The sequence below is a fragment of the Aulostomus chinensis genome, chromosome 7 (genome assembly GCF_037954235.1).
Source record: "Aulostomus chinensis isolate RoL2024-O1b breed Wild chromosome 7, RoL_Achi_v1.0, whole genome shotgun sequence".
Lineage (NCBI taxonomy): Eukaryota > Metazoa > Chordata > Actinopteri > Syngnathiformes > Aulostomidae > Aulostomus > Aulostomus chinensis.
This window is the reverse complement of record NC_141326.1, coordinates 19,252,075-19,269,023: the sequence shown is the minus strand read 5'-3', so window position 1 is coordinate 19,269,023 and position 16,949 is coordinate 19,252,075. Positions and strand designations below refer to the sequence as shown.

Sequence of the window (16,949 nt, the reverse complement as noted above, 5' to 3'; positions counted from 1 at the left end):
GAAACAGTAGTCATAAAAGTTGAGCAAGAATGAGTCCTAAAGCCTAGCAATACATTGTCATTGGTGAACGTATGGATCCCTCGTCTCCAAGTCAATGGGATTTTTAAAATGGGTTTCTGGTTTAAAAAATAGATTTTTCACAAGCTTCAGATAATTTAATGTTTTGGTTTTCAGCATAAAATATTACAGTAAATATAGCATATGCGATTTACAGTGATTTTTTTTACGTCTTAGAAACAGCCATTGCTCACAAGTGGCTTGAGATTACATCACTTGTCACGCACATTAAACATCATCACGCAGGACACAGAAGTGTTGTGTTTACATTTAAGCTTTATATATAATGCAAGTAGTGTTCATTTGTTGAAGACTATCCTGTGAACAAAACCTGTATGTCTCAGAATGGTTGCAATGTAGCTTTTTTTTGGGGGGGGGGGGGCAAAACCCAGGGTCAAATCTCTAAGGGTTTTGATTGAGGGAAGCGATGGTGATGCTAAGTTCGGGATTGATCTACGAAATTAGGTCATCTTTGCACCACTCGCACAGTCACAACTATGAAGCTGTTAAGCTCAACTTCCTTGACTACACTGTAGCTCTGCAGGAGATTGATATATGACGAAGATGCATTTGGCTGGATGTATGTTGATCATGCTTCTTGAAATGAGAATTAAGGCATTTTGAATTGACCAAACACACCAAAATATCTGGGACGGTAACTTGTTGATCTACTTGGTAAACACTATTTTAAATCTATTTTGGTACAAATTTTTACCATCATGTCCAACCCATTCATCACACATCCTGAGACACAATGATGTGAGCAAGAAAGTGGAACAGTTGCTGAAGGTATTCCAGTGATATCGAGTGGCTTTCTTGAACTCACCTTCATTTGAAGGTTAGTATGCTCCGGGCTCCAGGAGGCTATTTGTTTGACTGAAGAGGCTCAAACTGGGCTTTCTGGACTGGCATTCACCTGCATGCCCATCAGCCCTCTGGGGTGATGTCACATCTCCACTATGTCAGTCAGCAGCCTCCCATTTCATTTTACCTGCAGCGTCAATTCACTGGCCTCATTCAGTCACTCTCCACAGTAGTCAAGGTGGTCAAGAAGCCTGCACCTGCAAATAAAAGCTTGTTAGCCTGCAAGACATTTTTAAAGTTACTGAGCAATCCTTTGTTTCCAGTAGAAGGGAGGAAGTCACAGCTCATGAAAATAACATCCATTTCCATTAGTATGGGATTAAAAGCAAAGTGGAAAAGCTAATATGATAGTTTATGTTCTAATAATGTCCAGCTGGGTAATTTCACTGGTTTAGATCCTTAGTTAGCGCACATTCCCATTTCCAAAAGGCAATGTACTCTCACAGTCTCTTTTTGTGAGGTAATCTGCTATTCATCTATTGTGAAAAATGATCAATAGCACAGTGAGATGTGTTTGCCCAGTTATTGACTATTTTTCTCACCTCTCCTTGTTCATTAGCAAAGAATCTGACCTATGTAGACCAGCACTGTTTAATGTATGTGGGCATTCCCCCTGAGTATTGATAAAGCCATCACAGCATGTAAAAGGATTAAAGTAAGGGTGATCAAGCAATAAATTAATGATGAATATTTTGCATTTTGCAAGAAAGGAGTTTTTGCGCTGACGTGACTCTATTTGAATCCTCTATCATGATTATGGATCTGTGGAACTTCAGGAAAGTGAAGTTAAGCAGAAATCCACCAATTAATTTGGGTGTTTGTTCCTGAGTGGCTGCATTTACATGGACGGTGATTGTCTGAATTACCGTGAGTACACCCCTTCAAATGAATGAGGTCAGGGTGAGCTATAGTCAGATGAAGACGTATCCTCAGCTGCATTATTGAAGCGTGTTGTAGACGTGTATACACCTCAATCGGCCTACCGTTAACATTTTCAGCATTCCATGACGTACGACAGTCAAACTACTTTATGACACACGGTAGAGCTCGGATCTCATTGCAGTTTTGTGTATGTAAACGTAATCAAACACTGTGAGAAGAATTTCTCAGCGCTGCTCATAAATAGGGTTAGGTATTCAAGAAGAAAATAACAGGAACTCTTTATTTTAGGTCACACTGACAGCCTACTTTTTCCACTGTGATGTGATGCTACAGTGGGAGAAAATATTAATGTCACTGAGTTAATTAAAGAGGTCTTCAAGGGACAATTGTAGAGATGCAGCTATCATAATTAGAAGTGGAAGTTCTTCCTGCTCGGGAAGGACTCAGAGCACTGCAGCTACTGGTCTGGGAAATGTTGCTATCATCTCTCAGCCTGACTTTCATAAGATGTTTCTGTAGTAATGTTAAGGGAATAAGGTTAGTAAGTGTCTTTTGTTTTTATGTTTTTGTTTTTTTCAAATTCCGTCTTTGCCCTGTGTCATATATTCTCTCTATATGTTGTCATCCTCATCCTTTGTATTTATTTGTGTTCATAGCACTAACAGTCTGAGCATTTTAGTCAAAGAAAACCACATGAACAAACCGATGTGTTTATTTGTGGTGAGCCTTAATTTCAGACTTGATTATTTTAGATTTTAGACTTCTTTTCCACATAATCTCTAGACATTTTAGTCAGTTGAGTTGCTTTGTTTATTGTCATATTTAGTAATCAAAAAAGGACAGTGAACATTGTTGTCTTTTATTTCAATGAAATTAACACTATCCTGTCAAATGTTTACAGCTTTTCTTCTGGCTATGCAAAACACATTGTGGGTGTGTTTTTCTTGTTTCTTGTTTACTATGCTTGTGCATTTATGGGGGAAAAAAATCGACTTGCTGTCCACAGTCAGATATGCTTTTGCTCAAAAAAAAAAAAAATAGTATAGTAAAGTGTTCTCTGTCGTGCTTTCTGTAGAAATGATGCATCAGTCCAGTGTGAGTAACACAGTGGGCATCGGTCATGTTGGCTCCTTCAGGTATCTGGAACTAGGTTGTCTGCTATTGCTTTTCAACATGATGGAAACTTGCTTCAAGACACATTCAGCTACTTTCTTTAAGAGAAGATGGGCCAACCCGAAGTACTGTGACAGTTCTTGGAGTAAAGACTAAGTTGAGGAAATGTCTGCTGTCACTGCGAACATTACAGTACAGACATTCAACCTCAGCGCTTTTCACAGTGGCAACGTAAAGGATTTAGTTTTCTCATAGTTGAGTTATTGTGTTGTCCACCAACATCGGGGCGTTGGTTCAATGCTCTGCATTGCCTCTGGCCTTCTGGCTGTCGCGCTCCCTCTGGTCAGCAGGTAATCTGCTGCTATGTAAAATCATATTGGAGTGATGGGAACACTAGTGTGTGTGTGTGTTTGTGGGTGTGTGTCAGGGAGAAATGTTGCCCTCAACTTCCAGACAGCAGGTGAAATGATTTTTTTTTTAACCATCCATCCATTTTCTACCTCTTATCCTGTTAAGGGTCGCGGGGGGGCTGGAGCCTGTCCCAGCAGCCTTCTGGCGTGAGGCAGGGTTCACCCTGGACAGGTCACCAGTCCATCACAGGGCCAACACATAGAGACAGACAACCATTCACACTCACAGTCACACCTACGGTCAATTTAGAGTATCAATCAGCCTCGTCCCCTCTTGATGTCTTTGGACTGTGGGAGGAAGCTGGAGTACCAGAGAGAACCCACGCAGGAACAGGGAGAACATGGAGACTCCACACAGAAAGATCCCATGCTGGAGCCGGGGCTTGAACCCGGAACCCTCTTGCTGTGAGGCGACCATGCTAACCACTGCACCACCATGCCGTGATTTTGTTAACCATTATACATAAAATTTTGTTCATTTAATTTGAACAATTCTACTAAATATCAGTGAAGTGGGCTTTTTTTTTAAATTTTTGTTTTATAACTGAGCTTATCAAGCTCTCAGCTTGAATTAGAATTCTTTGAGATCATGTCAAGGTTGATGCCTCGATGTTTTAGCTTTAGCCTTCTGATTCCTTCCTTCCTCTCAGTCTTGAGTCACCGAGTTGCTTTTATTTTATTATTCACAGACTGTTCGAAGCAATAGTTTGGAGTTCTAAAAGTCCTCTTTGATAAAATACTTTTTTTTCTAGGTTGTATTGAGTTTAATCATTTGTTTTTCCGTTTGAAGTCTGGCAAGTCAGTGTCTTATGTAAGCTGTGTGGGAGACAGCTGAAGATGTATTAGAGGCTGTGTTACTTAAGAAGACTGAGTGCTATCTTTACATTGTGTACGTTCCGCAAGAAGTTTGTACAAAGGGCATGCATTGAAGAGTAAGGCAGCGAGTAAGAGAGGCTTTCACGAGTGCTGCTCGTGGATAACGCTGTTGCTATGAGACTGCCGAAACACTCTCGTAGCAGCTCTGTTTTGATAAAAGATGAAATATTTTTACACCTAGTTATTAGGCTGACGTTCTGCTCCCAAATTATGCTAATTCCTCTGCTATGAACATGTAGTAGTTAGCCTATTTCAGTTGAAAGCTGTGAGTAAGAAAGCTGGTGCTGTGTGGACATCATTTATGTACTAATATTTTCACACAGTATGAATCACACGCCGTTTTCCTCCCTCCAGGTTTGTGTTGAGTTGAGTAGAGTGAGGGGAAAACACTCAGAAGCCTCAGTTCTGGGATCACACGCTGTTGAAGCTCAGGACACAGTTAATGACCTGTCAATGATCAGTTTGGGTAGAAATCCTCCTCTTAGCTGCACTGCTCTACTATTTTGACTTTCTTTGCTGAAATAGTGGCATATATTCCATCAATGCATGTTCTTAAATCTTTATCATGAGAGAGTAACACAGGATTGAATACTTTGGAGGCAGACCAGGAAGTTAGCATCACCGTGGGTTTCCCTAGTTTTTATCCTGTGTGATGATGGCCGGATTAAACTCTGCAGCAAACAGATGCACAAATGACCACATCAAAGCTAATGACTGCCACCACAACTAGCCTCATTCTTCTGTTTGAGGTATTTACTGGCATATTTAATACATTTAGACTTATAGGCATTTAAGTGAAAATCCCATTGTCTTTGAGACAAGGGAGCCAATTTTCAACAACTTACCTCTGGGCTTTAGGACTCGTTCCTTCACCTCTGTATTGCTGATTTGCTGGGGGCGTTTTTGACCTTTAAGACAATCAGCACCATGTCCCTTAATGAAATCCAACTAAGCTGCATGGGACTAAAAGCCAACTGTCTCATAGTAGCTGCCTTTGAAAGTTCAATTTTTTTGTTCCACTTTTGGAGATTCTTCCTAAGAGGCTTAGTTTATATTAGCTATACAATCAGATTGCTCTCAAAATAACCGCTTATAATTAAGCATGCAAACTAATTAAGTGATGCTGTTTTTCATTTTCTCCAGGGTTAACCTCAGACAAGGTCAGCTACAGCCGCATCTACTGTCACAGAGCGCACGCTCAGAATCATTAACCCCTTTTGTTTTCAGTGAGCAAGGAGATATGTGAAGCCATAGTTAACTTTTTAAACCCCCTGCAAAGTAATTCATGCAGGTCACACACACAATATCTGCTGGGGCTGTCCATCTCTTGTATCTACTCTTACACACTTTGCAGCAAATGTTAAAAGCAGTATGTATCTGCTTCTCTTAAATAGCATCAAGGTACAAAGCCTTTACTTAAATGCCCAGATTATCAGATATCAGTATATTTCACAGATCCAATAAAGTTGTTGAAGGTTGTCTTCACACACATTCTTAACAGTTTATATCCTTTTGAGAAGCTATAATACAGTTTTGTCAGTTAATTCTCACATTTTGTTCACTGGACAGCAACTGTTGTCCTTATTAAAGCATCGATCATAGAAAACAATTTAACAGTGTGAAGGATTAGCCAATAGGGACGTTCCTCCTTGACGCGTAGCAAGTGACACCACAGTAAATCTCTCAAATAAGCTGTCTGCCCAAATCACTGACCAACAACTCAGCGGCACTTCCTACTTTTGCCTGCCCGATGCAGCACAGTGCGTTTCTTCACCTTCGCTTGAAATATTCAAGGAAAATAACACATCCTGCTTGTTTCTGTAATAATGAACTGAAAACTTCTGAATATTTTGATTTTTTGTGTTTATATCATTATGAAAACTTACTCACATCCTTTTCACATTGCATTTGCAAATCATGAGGAATTGACTTGAATGTCCTCTGCCATTGGTGTCTTATTGGACAGTCAATTAAGGAGCTCCAGAGTTTTCCGGGGTTTTTCAATGACAGCTCTGTTTTATAGGGCAGAACTGAATAGCTTTTCCCTGTCGGCCATCCAAGTGTGTGACCAATGAGATAATTTGCTATTTGTCTCCATTATGGTGGATCCAGACATAACTTGGCTTTAATGAGGGCTTTGAAGGCTATTCCACCTTGGGTGCAGCCCCAGTTGAGATCTTTAGAAGAGGAAGAAGAAACACCACATCAACATACAGGAGAGAGAGAAAAAAGCAATTTTATTGAATTTAAAAATCTTACAGAAGGCAGTTCCTCAGTAGCTAATTGCTTCAATTCATTGATTCTGGTAGGTTATAGCCATAACAGGTCAGTCCCTTATTTTTTAATCATTTCCCAAATATTACTGTCAGCTGAGGGCTGAACCAGGCTTTGAAAATCCCACGTGAGCTTTTTTGGGCCCAGTTTTCTAATCCATATGAAGGCAGTCAAGCTTCTCCGCTGCCAATCAAGGGCTAATTTAAAAGCAGCAGTAGGAAGTCCCATAAATTAAGTATGTAATCAAGGCTTATTATGTGGGCACTTCCACAGACTACCTGAAGTAAAACATGGTAGCACCGTTTGATCCGGCACACCCTCGTCATAACTCCTATGAGCTGCGTTCTGTGAAAACATTTTCTGAATCATTCATTGAGAAGATTGCTTCTCCCCTGGGCCTCCATTAGAGCGTTGACACACCGGGGCTGTGGTGGGCCTTTCACGCCTGTGTGCACAGCCAGCCAATCTCCAGGGTCCAACAGCTTACTGTATTTTTATGGCTGGATTCACCAATGGAAAATCATCTTTCCTGGGGCTCTACAATGGAGAGGGCGACTTGGAACTATTAGGGGCACCCCCGCTCAGCACGAGATGGTTTAATACAGCCCGAGGGTGTGAAATATGGAGCTGGGCATCTTCCTGATCATCCATCAATCAACTTGTCTGGCTGACACAGTTTGTACAACAAAACCCAGACATTAAAAACAAATACATCAAGCCCACCAAGTAGTAGAAATGTGTTGGCTCTTGTTACATTTTATAGCACCTTTTTGTAAACAAAAAGCCAAACAACTGATTTACAGAATACTGAGTGCCTCCGGCGAGCTGGATAATGACACAAAATATGTGGGAGGCCATCAGAAGCACTAAGCACATTGAGTAAAATGCAGGCATCAATCTAAGGGGGCAGCTGAAAGCAGGTTGCAAAGATGCCCTACATCAAAAGTATTTGATGTGCTTACAGAGATCATAAAGCTATCATGTAGAATAAAATGTCTCTGCCCAACTAGGTCACTTGAGTCTAAGATATATTATGTTCTTCGGGAGGTAGGGTTGGATTAGGTTCACATTTCAACCAGTGTTGGGATCCAACTATACTACTTTCATGCTTTGGTAAGCAGATATGCTCAACTAACTTCAAACTAGACAGTGAAAACAGCTGTTATCACCATCAACACCAATGTGCATATTTGGTATCTAAAGGAGTGGAAATAGTTGATGCCTCGTTTTGGTAATTTTTGTTGTTGGTCAAGGTTTCACACCCTCAGTCCCAGACGCTGGCGTGCTAACAGTAGCACAACAATACGCTCCTCACCCTTTTATCAAGTGTTTCCTCCTCAAGCTGGACATGTTGTCCCAGACAGCTTTTCATTTCTAATATGCTGTCTGTGTCAAATATTGAAAAGTGCAAGCAAATTTCCGACCGCATTTGGCTCATTATTGACCTGTGAGCACTGAGAGGCTGCAGGCGTGATGTCAGACTACCTTTCTATAATCTTACATAAATGTGTTAGTTTTATATTTTATCTTTTGTTGTCGTCAGAAAATGTAGTGTCAACCAGTGCCCAACTATAAAATGTGACACAGTAGTTCATCATATAAAAGTTACTGCTACTGCTAAATCTTTAACAGTGAATGGCCAAGTGATTTAATCTGAAATCTCCGATAAGCTATTTGTTGTTGATTGACATCTCGCTGGGTGGCTCCACACTGAGAAGTCACACAGGAAATCAAATGTGTTTGTCGAGCAAACATTATTCCATCTGGATCCAACTTCATCAAGCAGGGCTAAAAAAAAAGGAAAAAAGAATCAAGTTCTCATCTCCTCACTCCAGAAAAGCTTGAATTAAAAGGATTTTACTGGCTTTGCCTTTTCCTGCTCCCTTCAATGCCTCCTTTTCAGGAGCAGTCTTATCACTGTGACCTGCCGGCAAAGATGATGCCATGTCAAATAAGTGATCCTGTGTTTGTATGAGGATCAAGGCAGTGTTGAATTCTGTCACAATACCACGTCAGCTTCTAAACTCATCTGTCAGTGCCCTGCAAAGTGCTGTCGATGTGCTGCTTGTGCATCGTTCTCTTACATAGAGAAAGTAAGTTGACACCCCGAATGCAGGCTAGAGAAACGGTGCACTTTAAAGGCTTGTGCATTTGCTGAGTTATAAACTATCCTGTAAGCTAAATCATCTTCTTGATCTAATAATATTTACAAAGGAATACTATTTATTTGTACAATTGAAATGATTTACTTCGACAAATGTTCAGGCATGACGGTAAAAAGGCAATTCCCACCTGATATTTTCTCCTGTGATTTCACATTTAATCAGCTCACTTGACAAAATTAGCAGAAGCTGCTACTGGGAAATATCTTTCTTCAATAATAATAGAAAAAAGAGAAAAAGAGCTCAGAAGGGAAATTAGTGTGACACTAAGAAAGATAACTTTGTCTGAATGGATTCTCTTCTTTTTTACAAAGCCTTTTCTCTGCCCTCCGTCTCCTGCGGTCTTACTCTTGGTGAAAGATCTGACAGCTGCAATTTATGGAGGGAGACGCACAAAGCTTTGCTGCTTTGTTTAGAGGATTCTCTGTGTCGCAGTAAAAACAAAAATTTTGTTGGCAAACTGTTTAGTGGGATAAATTTGAAGGTGTCAGTAAATGAGCAAATGAGAGTCGGAGTCGAGTCTGGAGAGGGTTTCAATATGAAACCAGCCAGTGTGGTCTCTCGCAGGAAGGGCTATGGTCTGACAAGCACCGAATGACTGTGGTCAAACAAGCAAGAGGTGCTGTATCACTGAAGTAATCATACTGCTGTCCACCAGGCCTGTGTAGTAAAACCAGAGCAATATGTACCCGTAATACACATTTCATCAATAATAGCAAGGCAATTCAGTTAAAAACAACCATGAAAACAAGCATGCTCCCTCCCTGGCTCATAAACAGCTCATCGTCTAATAATGGAGCATGTTAGTGTACCGTAACAGACTCATTAACAGGTGCGTTGTTCCGTTGCACTGACATTTCCTACATCTCATAAAACTGGATGTCTTGTAGCTTATTGTGATGCCAGGAAGAATTTCTCATTCTTGCAGAGACAACAAGTCACAAATTATGGACTCTGGATTTAAACTACAACTGGACAGGCTGGCAGTTGATACAGACATGATTGTAAATGGATTTGAGGTCATCATGGCCTTGACCTTGTCCCGCCAAAACAAGGATTCATGATTTATGGCATTTTTGCTAATTGTTGTTGGTAATGATGGAGCAACAATGAGCAATCGGCTTTTAAAATAAGCAAAAATGTCACTCTTTCAAATTCAACTTCTTTATGTGTGTTTGTAGTGTGAGCAAAATGGCATACGAACATGAAAAACAACACTATTTTGCATCCCTACAACAAAATCTAATTAATTAGGACTAAAATTTTAAGAAATTCCTGGGACATGGATAGGCACCAGTAGAACATAATGGCTCAGGTCAGGAAAGACGGTCATTAGGTAAAATGAAGGTGAGTACATGAGGGTATAATAAGAGTGGAAGTGATCCCCAGGACCAGTTCATAGACCATTTAGTGTAGAGTAGCGTCTCATAATGACCCTGCCTGCATTAGCCTCTGTTGAAGCTGTTGAAAGTAAAATGTTCTTAAATGCCCTTTTAAAATAGAGACTGATCAAAAAAACAAAAAAACAAAACAGTAATGGCACTAACAGCTGCCCCTGCCAAGAAATCCAGCTGTGTACTGCTTCTGGCTATAGCACCAATAAACAACCAACATTAGTGAATGTGTGAGTAAGTCTCTGCTGGCAGTTCAAATGTGCACGTCTGATGCCCCTAGGCTAGATCCAGATGTAGCTCTGATAAGAGTGCACGCTTTAGGAGTGTCCGGTTCACTGGCTGGTAGAGATGCACGACAGGTCTGAAGGTCTGTTCTAATTTGAAATTGTTGATACGGCGTCATTGCCCAGCAGCCTTTCACTGTACTGAGGAAGACCGAACTGCTGCATCACGGTTGGGACTGTGTGAAATGCTTAAAAAAAAAATGAAGCATTGTTTAAATGCTAATCCATTGTCCAATTTGACACCAATTGTTCTGCTCATTCAGTTTGGGGGGGGGGGGGGGGTGTTTGTCACACTTTTTAGTAAGAGTGATGGTTTGCATACGTGGGGAAGCTCAGTATTTATACTTTATGCTAAACCGAGCTGTTGATAATAAATCCAGAGAGAAAAATACCAATATATTACTTTGTTGTCCTCACACTGATTATTTGCAATATAGCGCAGCATGATCGCCCTCATGGGATGAAGTGTGAAACACTGACAATGCTCAGTGTGTGCAGCTGAAAAATATGACATAACAATTATCAGGGCCAAGCTGGCGGTGAAATCCGTCACTGTTGGGCTGAGAGCTCAGAGAACCTCACTGAGACACATTTTCTGGTGCCTGCGGGAAGGTACAGAGTCCTGAAGGCACATGTGGAGCCACTCCTCAGGGGTCATGTTCCGCTCCTGTTTTTTTAATGGCTATTCATAAAATGTATTGAATGATAAAGTGAATGCTGTTCTCAAAAGAACTGTTATTATCTTCAAGGATTTTTTTTTTTTTTTTTTTTGGTAGCAGGATATCTAAAAAAATAGCTCCTGGATCCTGATGACCGTTCTGGGCCCAGCAATTAGTGGTGTTATTCTCCTTTGTGCTCGCTCAGTGCTCCCTAACTTGTATTTTAGTGCCATGCCTCTCTAATGGAAAATAAAATCTTCTGTTATATTTGTCTTTAGTCAGTTTAACCCTCTTTGTATCACTTAATGTCAGTTGCTAAATAATTTCCTCCCCTAGTATTTCCACTTTCCACCATTTGTGATTTCCGTTAGTGGATCCAATCTTTTCAGGTCAGTTTTCTGTTCCTACCTCCCTCTCCTGATTCCTGCACTTGGATCCACGTGCCTCCTTTAATGTGTCAGCTTGGGGTTTGAAATCGTTTTAACATTTTTATGTTTTTCATGGAAGTCACGTCACTTCCTGTCAGTTGCAGAGATGGAGGTCTTGATGCAGCTTGGTTCTTATGTGGCTTTCTGTGGCAAGTTTGAATATTACTCTGTTTCATAAAAGACGTACGATGCGATACGATTTTGGTCAAGAAGATTTAGATTCACGCCTTTTATTTGCGTGTGAATTGATCATAAGCAGGTTTCAGCAAGTGCCAATTACAAATGTCACCCTTTCACCATTCAGAAGTTTTAAAAGCAATTATTCTCCTCATCGCTCTACCCCCAGCTCTCTTCTGCTTAATTCTTTTGATTCCTCACATTTCTGGGGCAAATCCTTGCATATTCCCATCATGTTTTAATGGCCTACTTTTGGCCTGCTGAGACTACAGCAAACGGTTCCTCTACTTCACAGCGTCATCTTATTGAAAACAGGCATTACAAATGAATCACACTGTAATGGTAACTGTATGCTATTAAATTATGGAAATAAGTTTAAATTAAACCTCTGGAACCCAAAGTCCACCAGCAGCTTTGAAAGGCTGTTTTTTTTTTTTATGTTTTTTTAAATCCTCCATTCCTCAGTGCAACCGAGAAGCCACGATTGCCTTAGCTGAGACTTAACCACAAAAAGTGTGTGAAAATTTGACTTTTTTGGTTAATATAGATTTTAAAAAGGTAAATTGTTCAATGTGGGCTGATAAATATTTTTTCCAATATCAGTAACACATATTGTACATGGGTCTCTTATCTATTCCATGATTTAAGTTTTTGTTCAAAATAATTCACTCTTATTGTTTTGGGGGTTTTTTTTGGACGATTTTGGGAAAAAAAAAAGAAGCTAATTGCCATTATAGTGACTGGTATTTTGAAATAATAAGCAAGATTAGGGGGAATGTTAATTATGATTCCATTGTTCTCAATTTCATGTCAGAAGAGACAAATAGTATTGTATACTGCAGTTAATTGCAGTTGATTGTGTTGCCGTATTTTTAAGCATTTATCATTTATGGGATTTTTATACTGCACAAAAGACCCTTTTTTTAGAGCTCTCCCTATGGTCCATGTGCTTGTAGCCATGGTTGTATTGATAGTACAAATGAGTCCCAGTGAGTCAAAGTGTAACGGGACTCCGATACATTTGATACATTTTAAAACGGGCAGTGATTTTTTTTTTCTCCCCCTTGGGGCGTCACCCAGACATCATGATGTCACCCCGCATCCTGATTTTGATGATTGACGATTTAAAATAGTCTGAGTGAAGCGTTTTAATCAGTCTTGAGATATTCTGTCACTACCCATTATATGTACTGTGTCTCAGGGCTGCATTTAAGTTAATAACCCCATTCAAGAGCTGCCAATGACAGCAAATGTCAGAGCATACGATCAATTGGCTCCACACCTTAGGGAGATGAGCCATTTTGTTCATTGCATTTATGGATTATTTTGCTAAAACGTTTTCTGAAGATGTCTCTGTGGCTTTAGTAAAACCTGTTATATATCAGAGGAAGACTTTAGGTTCATACACTCGGATGCTTGTGAGCTCATTAAGTTGATTTTTCCTCTCAGAAATCATTTATTGCCCTTTTCTCCTCTGACCATTTTTAACTAATGAGTATGATTATTGCTGTCTTGAGAAACTTCTTAAAAACTTTTTAACCCACTAGTCACTGGGCGTTTGTTTGTTTATGCCACAGATTTCATTTAAAGCAATCTAGCTTTTTATTTCAATCATTTTATATTGCAAACAGCTGAAATAAATGTATCATACTCAAAGGGACCAGTGTGGATGGGATCATGTATTTGTGCCTCCAGAGGCACTCTGTCTTCAGATTGTCTGTGCATGCTATGTTATTAACGCCATCACAACGCCTCGAGGATCAGTTTGGATCAAATGTCCATGGGGTCTCAAGGAAGAAAATAAGTGTGTGTGCGTGTGTGTGTGTGTGTGTGTGTGTGTGTGTGGTTGGCATGTCTTGTATGTGATTCTTGGTGACAGAAATCGGTCTGACACATTAACAAGTGCAATCACTCAACCTCCTGAGACATCCAAAAGTAATCTGCTTATGAAACCCAAGACAGAACCTCAGGGCTCCAGGTATCTAGCTGCACACACACACAGACACACACACACACACACACATGCACAGTTAATGGCACAGTTTCCACTCATGTGTTACAATCTTTTATTAATGGTGTGTTCTCCTGTGTGGACATGGAGACCATTTTAATGATTAATCTGAAAGGAAAGTGCCCATTTTACACACCAGGCTCTTCAGGAAGAAAGACAATCACTATGCTCGAGCATTAAACCACACACATTTAACAAAATTTGCTTCTGTAAATAAACAGATCTTGCTTCCGATTTATTATGTTTTCTATTTCTGTATTTCTGTTCTGTTAGAAACTCTCTTATTAAGGTTTTACCTAGGTCTCTGTGTCATTTACGCTCCTGAAGATCACACCCATGGATTCTTCTGTCTATGGAATCTAGAGGTTTTTTTCATTCTGGGTGAAATGGGTTGATGTGCAGAACACTTCTTTTCTAATCAGAGCTCGTTTTGGATTCTCTTTCGAACGCTGTTTGACCTCCATATTCATTTGTTCATTCAATCGCCATCACAGGCTCGTTATTATGTTCGCTTCTTGTTACTTCACACATTTGTCACAGTTATTTCAAATTTGAAGTTGTTTTTTGGAGATGACCGGTGAAGGTTTAAGACTGGGTTTGTTTATTCACAGCAGGATTTGATGCTGGAAACCAAGTCTATTCAACTGGCAGCCCACGGGCCAGACAGTCAGTCTACATATTGTAAACAAATACATTTGAACAGCTTTTGGAAATAAAAGATAGCTCAAAATCTGGCCCACTTTAAATTTAAAACCTGGAGACAAGGAATCATGCAAGCTACTGAAGTTCTTGGTTTAATAAATCCTTCCAACAATGCTCATGTGTAATATAAACTAGATCCTTTTCTACCTTCTGTTCGGTAGTCGGCCTTCCACGACTCTTTGAAGGAAGACAGCTCTTGAGGATTCATTTTTTCTTGAACTTGTAGCTATTTTCCCTGCTCACCGTGTGTGATCGATGTGGGTTGTGAATTAGCATGATTAGAAATGTCAGAACTTGCCATATTACAGCTGACGTGATGTGTTATGGGAACAATTAATTTTAAATGTGTTCAGCACAGCCGGCAATGAAAAGAATATGAGACGAAGCAATTTACCTAATTAGACGAAAGGCTATTTATTCAGCTGCTTTGCTTGTGGTTGTTCAATCTGTCGAGCGTACATGCTCAAAAAGAATAATAGCTGAGGGAGATATTGGGCCCTTGTGGTCCCCTAAACAATATAGTTGAATAGTCTCACTGTAAGAGTCACGCAGTGTCCACTGATAAAACCTTTACTGTGGCTTCTGCATGGCTACATTGAGATGCCAATCCAGGCCGGGTAACAGTTCATCACTACTAATTAGAAATGTAAGAACATCTTGTCTTTAGGTCAGTCACCTCGCTCTTGTAATCAGACAGGTCACTGGAGGAATAAAGCAGCTGGGGTACAAGTTGAGGGGGGTTCAGGAGAGGGCGGTTGCTGAGAGTGCTGCAGAATACTAAGAACTTGTGCTTTCCTTGCAACAAAAGACCAGATGTCCCATCTGAATCAGTATGTCCTTTCTCTCTCTCTCACTTGGGCTTTCTGATAAAACAAAAGGAAGAATAATACATTTACCCTCAAATGTAATATTTGCTCTGTGGCTTTGTTGCATTTTATGAGCATGGAGCGAGAATATTTTTCTTTTTCTTTTTGATAGAACTATAGATTGAATGCCTGTGTAATGTGATTATGGCTGCCTGTAGTGACTAACCCACAGAGAATTATCATAGCAATTATTCCTTCTGTGGCATCCTACAGTGAGTCTCTGCCCATTGTTTATATTTTCCTCCTCATCCTCTATTGCGGCTGCACTTGTTAAACTGCAATTACATGTGCGTCTCTAAACAGCACAAGGATGCTCGCCTCTCCGTTTCACTTAGGCCAAGTGAGTTAGCAGGCACGTCACATTCATTTGAAATGTTTCAGAGAGGAAATATTGTCAAAGCGACAGTGGCGGACACCCATGAAGGCCTTCATTCTAACTACAAGAAGGTCACTCACCTGCAGTAGCACAGCTCCTGTTGTCATTTGGTCACAGAGCATTACGGCGGTTAAGCGATGGACACGGCATTGACAGGCCTTTGTCCTAATGAAGTGCCTGTTATCTGCTGCGGCCCCGGTAATGACATGGAGAAGAGCAATGGAAGTGACACTTCCATTGCCATCACTGAGGGGACTGAGAGGGGAGGGAAGGGGAGGGGGGACCTTGAAACAGCAGCTGTGGCTGTGCAACCTTGACCTTAACTGACTTTTCACGAGTCATGTTGGGGGCTGAGACCCAGCTAGCTGTTAGGTTGCAGGGACATCAGCCGGGCACTTTAAAATGTCCATACCAGGGCCCTGTGTTTTCTACATAAGCTAGCCTGCTAGCATGTAGCAAAGCTGAAGCTAATATTTACACATCTAATAAATGATAAAATCAATTAGAGTGCAACTAAACTTAAAGCTACATGTATTCACTCTAAATAAAACATTTCATTACACTGACACAAGTTTCTAGTTTTCCATCAACTCCACCATTGGACATGAGCCCCAAAACTCCAGAAACTAGTCCCCACCTTTGTTGTTTGCTCATTCAAAGATTTGCTGCTGTAACAAACTGTAAAAGATGATTCAAACCTGACTGTTGCCTTTAGTTGCAGTGAGCAGCGTGACTGTGTTGTGTATCTCTGTTATGATTGTCTTCGAAACAGCTCCCATTGAGACAGATGGGTCAGCAGTGAGGGTGGCACTACTGTTGCTGGTTGCTGTCTTCCTGATTAATCACCTGTTTACATCATCACATTCATTAGAAATATGCTGTGATGCAAGATGCTGATGTAGCTCTCCGCTGCAGTTTTTCTGACAGCATGGCATGAAGGCAAAGTGATAACAGAACTTGTTTCATAATGTACGCATCACAAAAACATGTTTTTTCTTAAACATAAAAAAAATATGATTACATTATTGGCTGGGTAAAAATGTGTCCCTCCATAATGTGAACATTTTTTTTTCCATTTTTTTTCTCTGGCCTTGTCATTCCTCTGTGAAGGAAGCGCACTCAGTAAATGCATCCCTGTTCAGGTCTTACCCAGAGTTTCCTGATGGGAGCCTGGATGACCAGTTGAAGCTGCTCAGCCGCAGTTTCATGGACCTCAGTCTCGTGAACAGGGAGGAGGGTATCAGATTATCCCACCCGGAGGAGGAAACCCATCCTTCCCTCTGTGCTGTGATAAACTGCAGGGAGCTTTCTCTTGAGAATGCAGAGTATTAGCAAACCCCACTGCAAGATATCAACATATTATGTTCATCCTCTCTTTGAGCTCTTCTTTCAGCTGTGGATGGGTTTTATTCCA

The 16,949-nt window shown here is 40.5% G+C and overlaps 1 protein-coding gene and 1 long non-coding RNA gene across 3 annotated transcripts in view; one reads left to right on the top strand and one right to left on the bottom strand.

Moving 5' to 3' along the window:
• Positions 1–16,949, top strand: part of frmd5a (FERM domain containing 5a) — a 60,265-nt gene that overhangs the window by 21,307 nt on the left and 22,009 nt on the right. The window lies entirely within an intron of this gene.
• Positions 1,012–15,694, bottom strand: LOC147258886 (uncharacterized). Its single transcript, XR_015116815.1, has 3 exons — positions 15,616–15,694; positions 14,970–15,156; positions 1,012–1,118 (listed from the first exon to the last, which is right to left on the bottom strand). It is a non-coding gene; the product is annotated as an uncharacterized LOC147258886 (long non-coding RNA).